At 35.8% G+C, this 13,183-nt stretch overlaps 1 long non-coding RNA gene across 1 annotated transcript; it reads right to left on the minus strand.

Moving 5' to 3' along the window:
- Window positions 1–347: 347 nt before the first annotated feature.
- LOC125230584 lies at window positions 348–2,979 on the minus strand. Its single transcript, XR_007177534.1, has 4 exons — window positions 2,358–2,979; window positions 2,048–2,168; window positions 1,344–1,485; window positions 348–615 (listed from the first exon to the last, which is right to left on the minus strand). It is a non-coding gene; the product is annotated as an uncharacterized LOC125230584 (long non-coding RNA).
- Window positions 2,980–13,183: the final 10,204 nt, after the last annotated feature.

Consider the following 13,183-nt stretch of genomic DNA (forward strand, 5'->3'; position numbering starts at 1 on the left):
CGGAAGTTCGGTACAATTTTGGATAGGCCATAACCAGGATGTGAGGTATTACCATAGGGTTTTCTTTTAATTACATATGAGGTATATTTCATATACATTACAATACTAAACAGTAGCTTATTTAGTTATAATTGTGAGTGTGTTTGGTGGGGCGTCTCGCGTTGTCGTTTGGTGGGACGCTTTGCCGAGGACACTCACATTTTGTTGTTCGTGAAGCGGAGTGCGAGTGACTTTAACTATTGGACTCTAATTCTTTATTAAATACTTGTCAGATAGTCAATCACAAAATATTGACATGCCTTGAAGTACAAACTCTGACAAATATCATTTAATCATGCAGTTGAAGGTTGAGTGAAAAGCAAACACTTGCATATCTTTAATTAAAAATAAACATAAATATGAAATCCACATTATTATTTTACAACTTAAATTTTAGTTATATATTCAATATTCTAGTCTTAATAATGTAAGGTAGTACTTTAGTCATATTGCTATTCGAAGTACATCTGTTATCCATCTTTTGCTGGCATAGTCATCTTCATCAGTCATCAAAATTTAGTCGGTCATTGTAAAACTCAGGAATCGTTCTTTATTCTTCTAACTGCTTCTAGTCATCTGAAAATAGAGATAAATGTGCATTAGTTGGTTGTAGGAACCTTTTACATTTTAATTCGAGTGGTTTTATCTAAGTAGGCATAGATATAAGTAAATATATTCACAGAATATTTACAATAGTACAACTATAGGCTAGCAATATCTGTAGGATGCCATATACCTAAAAATCAATCATGTACATACATGAGTTCCTTATTTTAAATAGCAGGAGGTGAGGCATTTCAAAACATTAGTACAATTTGCCAAAGTAGGAAATGGTTACAAGTAGATCAGCGGTAAACAAGATATGTCTAGTGGTCTAAAGACATGGGGGTGAAAGTCTACCTTATTAACAGCTGTAATGTCCTAGTGGCATTATATTTCATATTTAAATACTTAATGTCATATTTATCATAGCTAGGAAACAATTTAATGGGGGTGAACATTTCCATAATCATTACACAGATTATTTTGGAAATTTACTACAGGAGCGTCAATATATCATAATTTCAACTAGTTCTGTTATTGTTATGGAGTAGTATTCACAATAATATTTTATTTATTTCTTTGCCCAAGGAAGAAAGACAGGATGTGTACATACACACATGTACAGTAAGCCATACTGCGACTTAGGGCTTTTTCATACAATTTTTATGTCATTTCTCTAACAGTAGGCTATACATGTACTTATCTACGGCTAGAATAAGCTAAAGTAAGAGTAGTTTTAGTCTAAGGAAGTATTTAAGTACCTAATATTAAGCTTAGCAACACATTTGTAATTTTCCTTGTATCGGGGTAGACAACGGTAGACAGTTGTCATGATGATCATATGGGCCGGTAATATGGCAGCATTCTTCACATTCTAGAAGTGGTAGGGGTTCATCTTGTAGTCTGTAAAGCAAAACAGAGTAGGATATTAGATTATAGAAAGAATAGGCTAGGTAGTTATAGATTTTTAAGAATTTCAATTTTTTAGTATGCAGTTTCCGAGGAACTATTGATGATCAGTCAATGTGACATCTTGGCTTGGGTTTTGAGTATTCACTCAAAGGAATTTCTTAGCATCATTTTCAACACAATTTCAACTATACATTTATGGGAATATACACAGGAAATATTAGATTTCTTGGAGTACAAGTAAGTTGTATGTACCAAACTTCTCTCCGAGTCTGTCTGAGTAACTTTGACTTCTAAAGTATACCTGGGTGTTTAATTAGGTCATAAATAAGTTATCTACATTTAGTTTAACTAGTTTAGAGTAGAATAGTGTTAGCTGACAGGATTAGAATACTATATTTAATGCTGGAATTATTACTCTTGGGAAGATATCCGTCTGTCTTGAACGGCAAACATGAGTAAAACTTATATAGATATACACAGTTAAAATAAGGATTTGTGATATATTAAGGTCAGGTCTAGGCATAAGTTTAGTAGTATAAAAATAGGTACTTACTTTGAAAGTTAGTCATCACTCATCGCCATCAGGAATATCTTTATCACATTGTAATGGTTGACAGTTTCATTACATAATTCCATCAAGTACCAAGGGAACGTTTCAGTGGGTAGTAAACTTGCTGAAAAACAAACAAACTTGTAAATATCATTCATTGAAACAGAACAAAGTAGGTTCACTTAGTATCCATTATTTTAGAAACATTAAAGAGTAAGTTTAAGTAACAGGTTTTATAGATAATCGGTCTTAGGGGAAAGTAGTGCAAATAATAGTCCGTTACTATAAGTTCCAAGTAGGTCTGGGATCTTACCTTCCTTGCAAAGTTGCTTTTCGAGTAGGCAACTTAATTCACTTTGTCAGTGGAGGCATACCTCTTTAAGACATCTTTTGTATGGCTGTATGTTCATTAGATTGTGAATTTGAGCACTAGATTTTCTATTATCGTGATGAGAAACACAGTAAAACACATGTCAAGGTTCCAATGCATTCATATCCTCCAACGCGGTCGTTCATATTGTTTATAAATAGAGTTATGTCAATTTCATAACCTCAATTTCGAAGATCACAATTTACATTATAATTCGGATTTTCAGTTTGATAAAACAGAATCACTTTGTCGTCAGCATCATTTGAGAGCAACGAGTATCTAGGGCAATGATTTCTTTGCATTTTCTTATTTCGTCTACTCTTGCATTTTCTTGCAAAAATGACAAAATGGCGTATACGCTGTATGAATGGCGGAAGATTGGCGTCGGCGCTGTTTCGATTTGTCATTTGTTTAAGCAGATTTAAAAATGACGCGGTTATTTAAGTAATTCTAATTGAAGATCACGCGATTAATGACGAGTTTAAAGAAGAACAAAAGCAATGTCGTGCCAAGAAAATATTATTAAGACACATTTAAGTCAACGGAAGTTAGTACCGATCTGATATTGCCATAAGTCAAATTGTGTCCCATTAATCTGGCGAAAAATGAAATATTTATTCATTGTAGAAATTAGAAATCATATTTTGTCATAATCTTATTAAAATCGACATACTGTAACAAGAAGTACCTAATTTCGAGAAGTATTTGCTTATTTTACCTTTTTCGATTGAAATCTTTAACTTCCGCAATCGAAACTACCTTTTAACTACGAGTTTCTGACATAGATGGCGTGCAACAACGATTCTTTACTTCGACTTTTTTGATCGTAAAATATGGATGACGTTACTATTCACGAAAAATGTCGATAAGTTCGTGTAGTTTGACGTTTTCAAAACAATCAAAAGCCGGCTAATTTGAGGTTAGTTTGGATAAATTACGGTTTTGTGAAAGAAAGTAATGTAATTTAGTTCAAATTCAGTGAATACGCGTTTATTTTATCTGTACAAGTGGTTGGTAGCGTTATTTCACCGTCGCGAGAGGCAAAAATATGTGTAAAGAGTGTAAAGTGACGACCGTGATCGTTTACAACCCAAACTTGTGTTTACGATTGTTCAAAAATAAAATGGAGTTTAGGTGTGGGAAGGAAGTCTTTAAAATAATTATTATTTAACATCAGTGAAGTGCAATGGTGATTAGTGGTGTTCAGTGTTTAAAATTCTGCGAGAAAAGTGCACTAAGCAAGTAAGTACATACAAACAAATATTAGTGTTTAGTCAAAACGGTGATTGATTTGGTATGGCTTTTAGAAACTGATTGTATATGACATTTTATTACATATTATTCCTTCTTATTACATACAATTTTACGGAAATAGTGCGCTGAAATCACTTCAAATTTCAACAATATTGATTATTTTAGGTTTCGAATGTATTTTGTATCTTAGGAAAGTTTAAATCGTGATATGAGTATTCATTACATATTATTTCATGTTCGTGAATTAAGTAAAACAAAATGTTTTGAGTAAACAAAAGTAACATAAAAATAATAATTGGGAGTTTAATACCTTCGTCCATTAGTTCTATTTGATTGCTAAATTCGACCCTTTTCTTACCTCGTTCGTAGCTCAGGGAGTATAGGGGCGGACTAATGTATGGGACGGTACATGCGACGGTGGGTGTTCGAATCTTACTTTTGCTTCACTTTTTAATTGTAATTTTATTTTGAAATACAATTTTATTTTGTTTTTATATTTACGACTTTGTTTTGTTTATTATTAAAAAATAAAAAAAACATTAATGACTTTTTTTGCAAATTATTTTAAAATTGAATGAAGGTGGTTTGCACAACAAGTTTTAGCGAGTAGTTAATGTTACTAATGTGGTATTTCATTAGTTACAATTCAAGAAAGAAATAATTTTGGAAAACTGGAAGTAGGTATTCCTCAGAGACTTGCCATGGATCGGATAAATAAGGACTAGTCAACTTTGGAGATGAAGAAAATATTGATTGGTTTGAAGTTGCTTGCTGTGTTCAAGAGTAAATGACTGGATCTTATGTGGTTATCTTAATTGTGGTCAAGCTTGCAGCATGTCTTCAAGAAGAGACTTCATGTTTTCCTGAGTTATGACATCGATTGAGAAGAGAATAGATAGGAAAATTTTGAAATACTCCTTATCTGGAACCAGGAGCACTGGAAATTGTTTCTAAGAGCCCTATACTTCTAATGAGGACTAACAGGATCTAATCATCATCATCATCATCATCATAACTATCTACTCAAGAACGTAAGAAGAAAAAAAATGGGTAAGAAGATAAGTTAGCTGGTCTCCTAGCTGCATGCTGTATCTATTCAAGATAAATGACTGGATTTCATGTTGTAACATTTAAATCTACAGTATACCTTCGAAAAGGACTACACAATTTCTTGGACTATGGATATCATCTGAAGAAATTTATAAGTGAATTTTACATATGTATGTTAGGTAGTAGTATTGTTTTCCTATGCTAATAAATAATATTGTTCCTAACGGGTGGGCAATGCGCATACGACCTCGGGCGGACCGTTTGCCTATTTGCCACCAACGGGATATGAAAATATATATATGTAATTAACCTGTTGTTTTTTATAACCTATCTCTGTCATTTTTAGTTTCTTTTTCATTTGGTCCATTGTTTGCTGGGAGTGATACTGGGACTGGGCTGGTTTCGTGTGCTCAGCCTACCCCCTTTTGTGACGTGCGGGTGTGATTGCATGTATGTATGTTGACCCAAATTTATCCTCTTCACAATATATTTATAGCAAATATTTCACGTATCTTAAATTTCGAATCATATCGTTTATTTTTACTTAAAAGTTTCATGTCATGTTTATAGTTTCATGTTGTATTTAGAATCTTTTCCACATTATTGGAAAAAAAATTATAATTAAGTATGTATGCATGTTAATTCAGTCTTTTGGTGTATTAAATATTATTTGACCGAGTATTGACTTGTGATATTTGTTGACGAATAAGAGACAATTTAGTTAAGCATATTATTATAATTGGTTCATATTGGTTGAGGCGTCCGTCCGGTTAACGGAGTATGTTGGTTCGAATCCAGCTTGGAACACTTGTAGGCATTGGTATTTTTTTTCTTTGTATATGACATTTATTTAATGTTTATAGGCTTATTGCTATTGCTTATTTTTGACATTATGTTGAATACGTAAAATCAAGATCATGATAAATATTAAGTATCCTTCATTAAATTACTGTTTAGATATTCATTTGTATGCCTTAAAAAAAAAGGGGGGAAATAGAGACAACAGTCTAGATATTAGTAGGTAGGGAACTATGTTATTCTCTTTGTGTATTGGAATACCTATATTCATTTGATATTTTGCAATTAGTGTTTTTGTAGTTAACCAAATTGGACCTTCATATATTTCATACTTTTTCTTTGGGACTATACTTTCACCTTGGCAAGATAATGATTACATTTTTCATAGTTTTTTTCATTACCTTTTTTGCATATTAAATTAACTATGTAGTCTTCATGATATTTCCACAGTACACTTAGGTACAGTTGCGCACGGGCATAGGGGAAGATGTGGAGGAATCGTCCTACCCGGGGATTAACAGAGTTTTTGGTGACTTATTTTACTTCTATCTTTTACATTTATTTTTATATGTTTATGTGTCTGTATATATTATGTGTGTAGCACGGGCCGTGAGAGAGTTGTGGGCTGGAGTATTTTGATTTCTCTGGTGGAACGTCGCGATTTGACTTAAATCAGTTGGCGATATTTGATTTTCGTCCCACATTACACAAAGTACTTCAACGTTTTAATGAAATATCAGCAACGGGGAATTCGAAATTTGTAATTGGATAACTTGCGTTTAGTAATAAAAAAAAAAATAATAATAATAGAAGACCACGTAAAGTTAGATTCTTCTTATTTTATGACAGGGTAGAATGGGGTAGGATGGGATAGGTAAAATTTAAAAAATATTACGAGTATGTAGTAATTTATTTCCATCTTATTATTTATTTTGATTACTTTTAAAAGTTCTGGCTGTCTTTAGAAGTCGTGTGAAAGCGTGAATGAGGAGGATTGATTGTGTGTATGTGTACAAGTTAGAGATGATGAATGTTTACAGGTGTATGAGTGTTTGTGAATGGCTGGATTTGATGGATGTTAGATAAGAAGGATGTCTCCAATTTATTTTTATGGTATGAGTGGATTGATAGAGACAGACAGGGCTGGAAAGTGGTCAAAACTAGGTTGGTCGGAACTTGCAGGGGAAAATACAACGGGGGGGAATTCTGGGAACACATTAGCCATAAAATTCTTATTGGTTAGGTTAAAATCCAATGGATTCGACCCATTTCAAAGGGTAGTATTTTGTGGTTACTACTTCACAAGGTATGACAACTCGAACGAAATCCACACACCTCATCTTGAATGGGATGCATTTGACATCTGACATATATAAGAGCCATAATCGTCTGGTGAGAACGAGGCTCTTATTACTAATTGTTTATCTGTTATGAGTTCAAAGATGTGAAGTTTAGTATCATCAAATAATTTTGTCATTTGTTCCAATAATTCTATAGCTTCGGCAAAAGTGTTATTGTACCATATTGAGGTACGTGCTTGTCATTTAAGGTTTGTTTATATATAATAAAAAAAAAAAACACACTCGAACAAGCCTTAAGTCGATTTATCCTATTCAAGTATGAGACATGCGCCAAGACATGTGACTGGGGGTGGTTAAGTAGAGAAATTGGTTTGAGTTTCGACAATGGAAATTGAAGGCTTTGGTCTTACAAGGAAGGATCAAAAGGTTTCTTCGTATCTGCATGAGAAGTTTTTGTGATTCTCATTGGAATTACTAGCAGGAGGGTAATAATTCTGGTCCAACAGTGTGGATGGAAGGAAAATTCGCCGCGACCAGGGGATGAGCTAGCAAAAACGGGTTAATAGGACCTAACAGATTCACAACCTGTTATCTCTGGCAGAGAGAAGTGGCTGGGATCATGGTTCTCAGGGTTCATTGTCGGGATTCTGATAGACTGATTTTAAAACTGAGTCATTGGCAGTCACGTAGTATTGGAAAACACACTACATGTTTAGAAATGGGAGGGACACTTTCGACCAAACTAGAGATAGGTATATATTTTTCTTTTCATTTACATTCATGGTATTGGTTCTTTGAGTACAATAAGCTGATGTATAGAATAGATTAAGTTTATTTCATGGATGACGCTTGTGATCCATTAAATTAACTGAATCGGGGGTGAAACTGTAACTGAACAACTTCATCTAGCTATAAATAAGAAACATAATAAAAGAACAAATGGTTTAAATTGATGATTAAATGTAACTTTGTATCTATTTATTCATATAAAAGTATGTCAGAATTCGAATGAATTAAATGGTTACACAAAAATAATCAGCGTGTTATCGTCTATTGAAATTAGCGCCATCTTTCAGCAAGTACTAAACATTAAGAACTACTGAGAGACGTACATGAATAGCGAATAGCGAGCGAAGTTATTGAACGGGCGAGCGATTGTAAAACAACTCCGTTAGATGGCGCTTGTTCAACAAAACACCTTATACAACGTGTATCTGCTAATACTCAAAACCTCACACTACACTTAGTAAAATAATTGCTAATTACCATCATAAACTATAAAACTATTTATTTATGTGCGTTACTGCGGCGACATAGGGATTGCCAATGGACAGCTGGGATGTCATTGTGAAGCACTTTGAGGTTTTGTCACGGTGGATTTCGCAATTGTAGTAGGCGGGTTTGAGCCAATATTGGGAGTGACAAAGGTTGTGATTGGATGCGGGTTCAGTTTGTTGTGACTTGTGATAAACATTGGGATTAAATTGACGGGCAACGTCATGCTCGTGGCGGGAGGGAATGGTTACCCAAGTAACCGTTCAGTGTTGATGTTCCTAAATACTAAAGAAGGGTGAACGGCCTCTGGCGGTGCGATATGTGCATTGTTGTGTTGCGAGTACAGTGGAATAGGCATGTAAAAAGATAGCTATTCATGTTGATTTGAATGGAAGTATTGCTCCCATCAGGATGTGGTTCAGTCGATTCTACTCTCGATTCTGAATAGGCGGTTTTCATATTTTTGGTGTTAAATGGAACACGGTGTATTTCAAGTATTTCAACTATTGCGCAATGCAATAAGTAGTTTAATTAGGTATAAACAATGATATATCTGTCTCTCTCTAAGTCAGGTGTGGAAACACCTGTGATAGGAAGCATCTTTTGCTGAGAAAACGTGGACTTTAATTCGTAGAGCGTATGGGTGTAAACAAAGCACTTATGATCTTTTTATTTTGGATATCGGCGTGTCCAGATAAAATGTCTAGAAATAATTTCACAGGTGCGTGTCCAGAAAAAATGTCCAGATTCGTGTCCTATAAATAGCTCCGGGAGCATTGTTTTGATTCATTATTTTTCAAGCATCAAGGACCGACAGTCGACTCTGGTTTAAAGTGTAAATTGTTTTAAATAGTGAGGAACCTCTGCCCAAATTTCTAAGTGTTTGATTTTATTGTGAATAAAATCTATGTTTTATTCTCGTAAAGTCAGCATTCGGGATAAGTGCTTAGAGTTGTTTAACTCTGGTACTAATGGGTAGTGATTTCTGCTAAGTTTAAAGTTATGTTTTACTAGAAGTATTGAGAGTTAGTGAGTGTTTATTTTATTCATGCCGTCTATTGTTTGGTTTTGTGGGGAACATATGTTCTTTTCAGAGCCTAATTTTGGATGGTAGATTCCGATTCGGTGGTGCAGGTTTATTGTCTTGTGCTATTGAGTTGGAATTTATGTGAGTGAAGTGAGCCGCTAACGATTCGGTTCTTCTTGTCAGTTTCAATGTTATTGTGATAATCAAATTTAATGGTTAAAGTAAATAATACCTAATCCGTTCAAATTAAGTGAAGAATATTTAATTATAAAGCCAGATCGCTGCCCAGACAGACAGTTTGTTTAGCCTTGCATCGATTAACCTAGCGGCTGTTAAACTATTGATGCAAGGAGGTCCGTAGTTTTACCAATACAGAGGGTTAAATTGGCATTTTTCTCTTTACCAACATAGAAAAATGAAAATATCTCTCCCTCCCTGGTTCTTCAATGCCCAGCTGTTAGCCTAGAGCGAGGACATTATATGTGTCATTTGGAGTAATCCATGCTTGTTCAAAGCGGCAGTATTTGAAGACCTTGTATATTTATTGTCATAAGTATATATCATATACACAATAGGGAACTATCCTACCCGATTGCCTCCCTGTCCACGGACGCCTGCATCGGGGGGGGATAAATACACAGACTTATAGGGTTTGCTTTCTTCAGTCTAGTCTGCTGAACTCTAGCGTAGTCAGATTAGATATACACCGCGTAAGTTCTAAAACTCTGGGTCCATGGTGAGTACGAACAGAGTTTTTATCGTTTTAGATTAGGGAACTTTCTGTCTAGTAGGGTAAAATCACACATTTCGATAGGTAGGGAAATAAATAAAGTTCTGTAATATAAAAACCTATCTTATCTAATAACTAAAAATAAATTAAATTCAAGATCTAAAATCATTGTGAACAAAATTACTTGGGTGTTAGAAGGTATTTTATAAATAATATCGTGTGTTTATTCTTGGTATAATGAAACTTCAATATCATATTTATTATCAAAGTGTGAAAAAGCTTTGAGTTATTACTGTTTAATTCATCTAAGTGTAATTTGTAATTGTGGTAGCAATTTCTGATTCTTCATGTGACAGCGATCATTGAGTGTTAGCTGGGGTTTGTTTAGGGACCAGTGGCATGCGGGCGCCGTCCACTGATGGGAAGCCGAAAACTCCGAGGAGTGATTAAGCTTACTTTTCTTGGGTTTTCAATTGGAAGCTTCTTACTCGATGTATCGTTGAAACAGTGAAAGGGTCGAGAAGTTATGGTCTATTAGCAGTATTGGGGAAAAGGGGGATTTAGCTAGGGAAAATGAAACAAAATAAAAGGGGGGTTAGTTCATAGATAGATAGCCCTTCTGGTTTGGCATAGGATTCTCAACAGAGCAGTTTGGTTGAGATGAGGAGTTTCAAACCACAACGCAAGCTTCGAGCCCAATTGAAACTACTAATAGGGCGTAGTGGATGATTACTAAAATATTTTTTATATTATTTACCATTTATAAACCAAAATTATGAATAAAATGTCTGGCGCCTATAGGTTTTTTTTCTGTTCAAGTTCGTATGTTACTTTGCTCGCGCATCTTTCACAGGCGTTATTTAGCGTTAACATAATCTCCACGTCTTTTGCCTATTCGTCCAAGTTAACGTAATTTTCACAAAATTATGCTGAGTTTTAATTAGTGGGTTAAGTTATAATTAATCATATGAGTCCAATAGTCGTATCTACTTCGCATTAAAGAGTTTGGGTTGCTATGGTTCATATCGAGGGGTCCTTCTACTACCATTAGACGATCACAAGGCCAAATCTACGGGGTATTTTTAAAGGACGGTTAGTTATAAGTATGTTTAGTCAAGTAAGTAAGTAAATAAGTGAGTGGGTGCGGAAGTTCGGTACAACACTCAAAGTGGTTGATTCTACTTGTATTGTTAGATACTGTCCTGATGAGAGTATTTAGTTAGAAAATTTATGTAATAGATCTTGTGCTATTTTCGTGAAATATACCAAATATTTAAATATATCAATCAATAAACGCGTATGTGACACCCCTTGAGTTGCAAGCATCCATAGGTTACGGTCACCGCTTTCCATCAGGCGGACCGTATACCTGTTTGCCACGGACGTGGTATAAAAAAAAGAAATAAAGGGCCTGTGATTCTGAGTAGCAGTAACGTAAGAACAACCAAATAAATGAACAGAAAATAGTGTACGACTTTATATAAAATGTCCTTCGCATATTTTCCTTATAAGGATACTCCAAATCAGAGAAAATATCCTTAAATGATGTCCATAAAAGCTCTTAAAGGTTAAGCATCATTTACTGTGTAATTGCGTCACACGGTCACGTCTTATTCCTGCGACCATTCCACTCGCTTACCGAGCAAAAGCGAACAGTGGCCGTATCATGATCGTGTTTTTGTCACTTGTCATATCATGCGTTACTTTCACACTTACATCCGTGTTAGAACGAGACAGACATGGTGACAAATGATAGTCAGCCGTCCATCTTAGCCCTACTGGACTAAGAGCTCAGAGCCACCAGACCTTCCTCATTTTCTCAAGAATGAAACTTTGGGATAATGTAGAGTTCGTATCGACGTTTAATGTCTGTCATATTACCTAGTTCGGCCCAACGCTAACTTTCCTTAAATTTTCAAGGCTGATTTTTATATATGTGTTAACATTTCCATCGCCATCATTTAGATGGTTGGCAGTCCTCAACTGTGCGTTACTCCAGAAACTTCCTGCCCCGCACAGCTAAACTAATGGAACGAATTGTCGCCTGTTGTATTTCCGGACCGATACGACCTTCAAATCTTCAAGAAAAGAGGGTACACCCATCTTAAAGGCTGGCAACGCACCTCCAACACCTCTGGTGTTTCGGGTGTCCATGGGCGGCGGTGATCGCTTACCATCAGGCGACCTGTCTGCTCGTTTGCTTCCTATCGCATAAAAAAAAGTACTGCTAGGAATTGATATCATGATTTCCTAACCATTTGCGCCGATACGAACTCTACATTATCCCAACGTTTCATTCTTGAGAAAATTGAGGTAGGTCTGGCGTCTCTGCGCTCTTAATCCAACAGAAGGCTAATGCCGATCTTGCCTTGTTTGTTGCCAATAGTTTACGCATCGAATGACATGCTGATATTGCTAATGTCTCTGACGTGACGCGCCAATACGGAAGAGATGCCTACGCTACGCTGCCTAAGTATGCTACAGAGCGGAAACGATTGGTCTGCTGTTGCTAGGGCAATGTGCAGTAGGTTGTATATTGTTGACAATCTAAGGCCCACTTGCATGGGTTAGTGGGCTGTCACCTGTCAAATGCCGTATAAAATGGTGGGTTAACCCCCGGGTTAACCCTCCATTATCGTTGGTGCAGGTGGCCCTAAAAGTGTTTACTGCAAGCCTATTTGAATAAAGAATATATTGAATTGAATTGAATTAGTGATTTTGGACTACCATTGGAGACTGGGCCATTTGTTTATTTGTTGTATGCCATGTCCGATAATGCGCACCACGCAAAATGCCGACAAAATGTTCACTCTGAGCATCCATTCAGAGATTACACGGTACGGATTTCTTTCCACGTTATTCTGGTTCTAACGAGAAATGAAGCCTAACATTTGGGAATATAACCTGATGGCCTTTACAGAGGAGAGCGATCCATCTCGGAATTACACCCCGGCGTCCCCGAGGAATCGAGGGTACTCTTTAAAATCACTAACCCGGGACAAAGCTTTTGAATTTACGGGTTCGACTCAACTCAACGTTTCGCATGTGCATGGTTTTAAATCTGAGTGTATTGAGTATTGACACGGTTGTCGAATGTGCTAAATATTTACTGAGGTGAGAAAATACTGCGTAGTTAAGGTGTCAATCGTTCGCTCCATAGCGAACGATACCCATACAACCATTTCGGTCGCAAAATCTTCAAATCAGTAACTAACTGTCAAATGTGACATAACGCGTGGTAACGTCGTGCAAACAATGCGACCGTATTGATACAATAACAAAATGTAGTCGGCGTGTGCACTTGTTACGGTAACAAAATGTGTACGAATCTGTG

The sequence above is a fragment of the Leguminivora glycinivorella genome, chromosome 10 (genome assembly GCF_023078275.1).
Source record: "Leguminivora glycinivorella isolate SPB_JAAS2020 chromosome 10, LegGlyc_1.1, whole genome shotgun sequence".
Taxonomy (NCBI): Eukaryota; Metazoa; Arthropoda; class Insecta; order Lepidoptera; family Tortricidae; genus Leguminivora; species Leguminivora glycinivorella.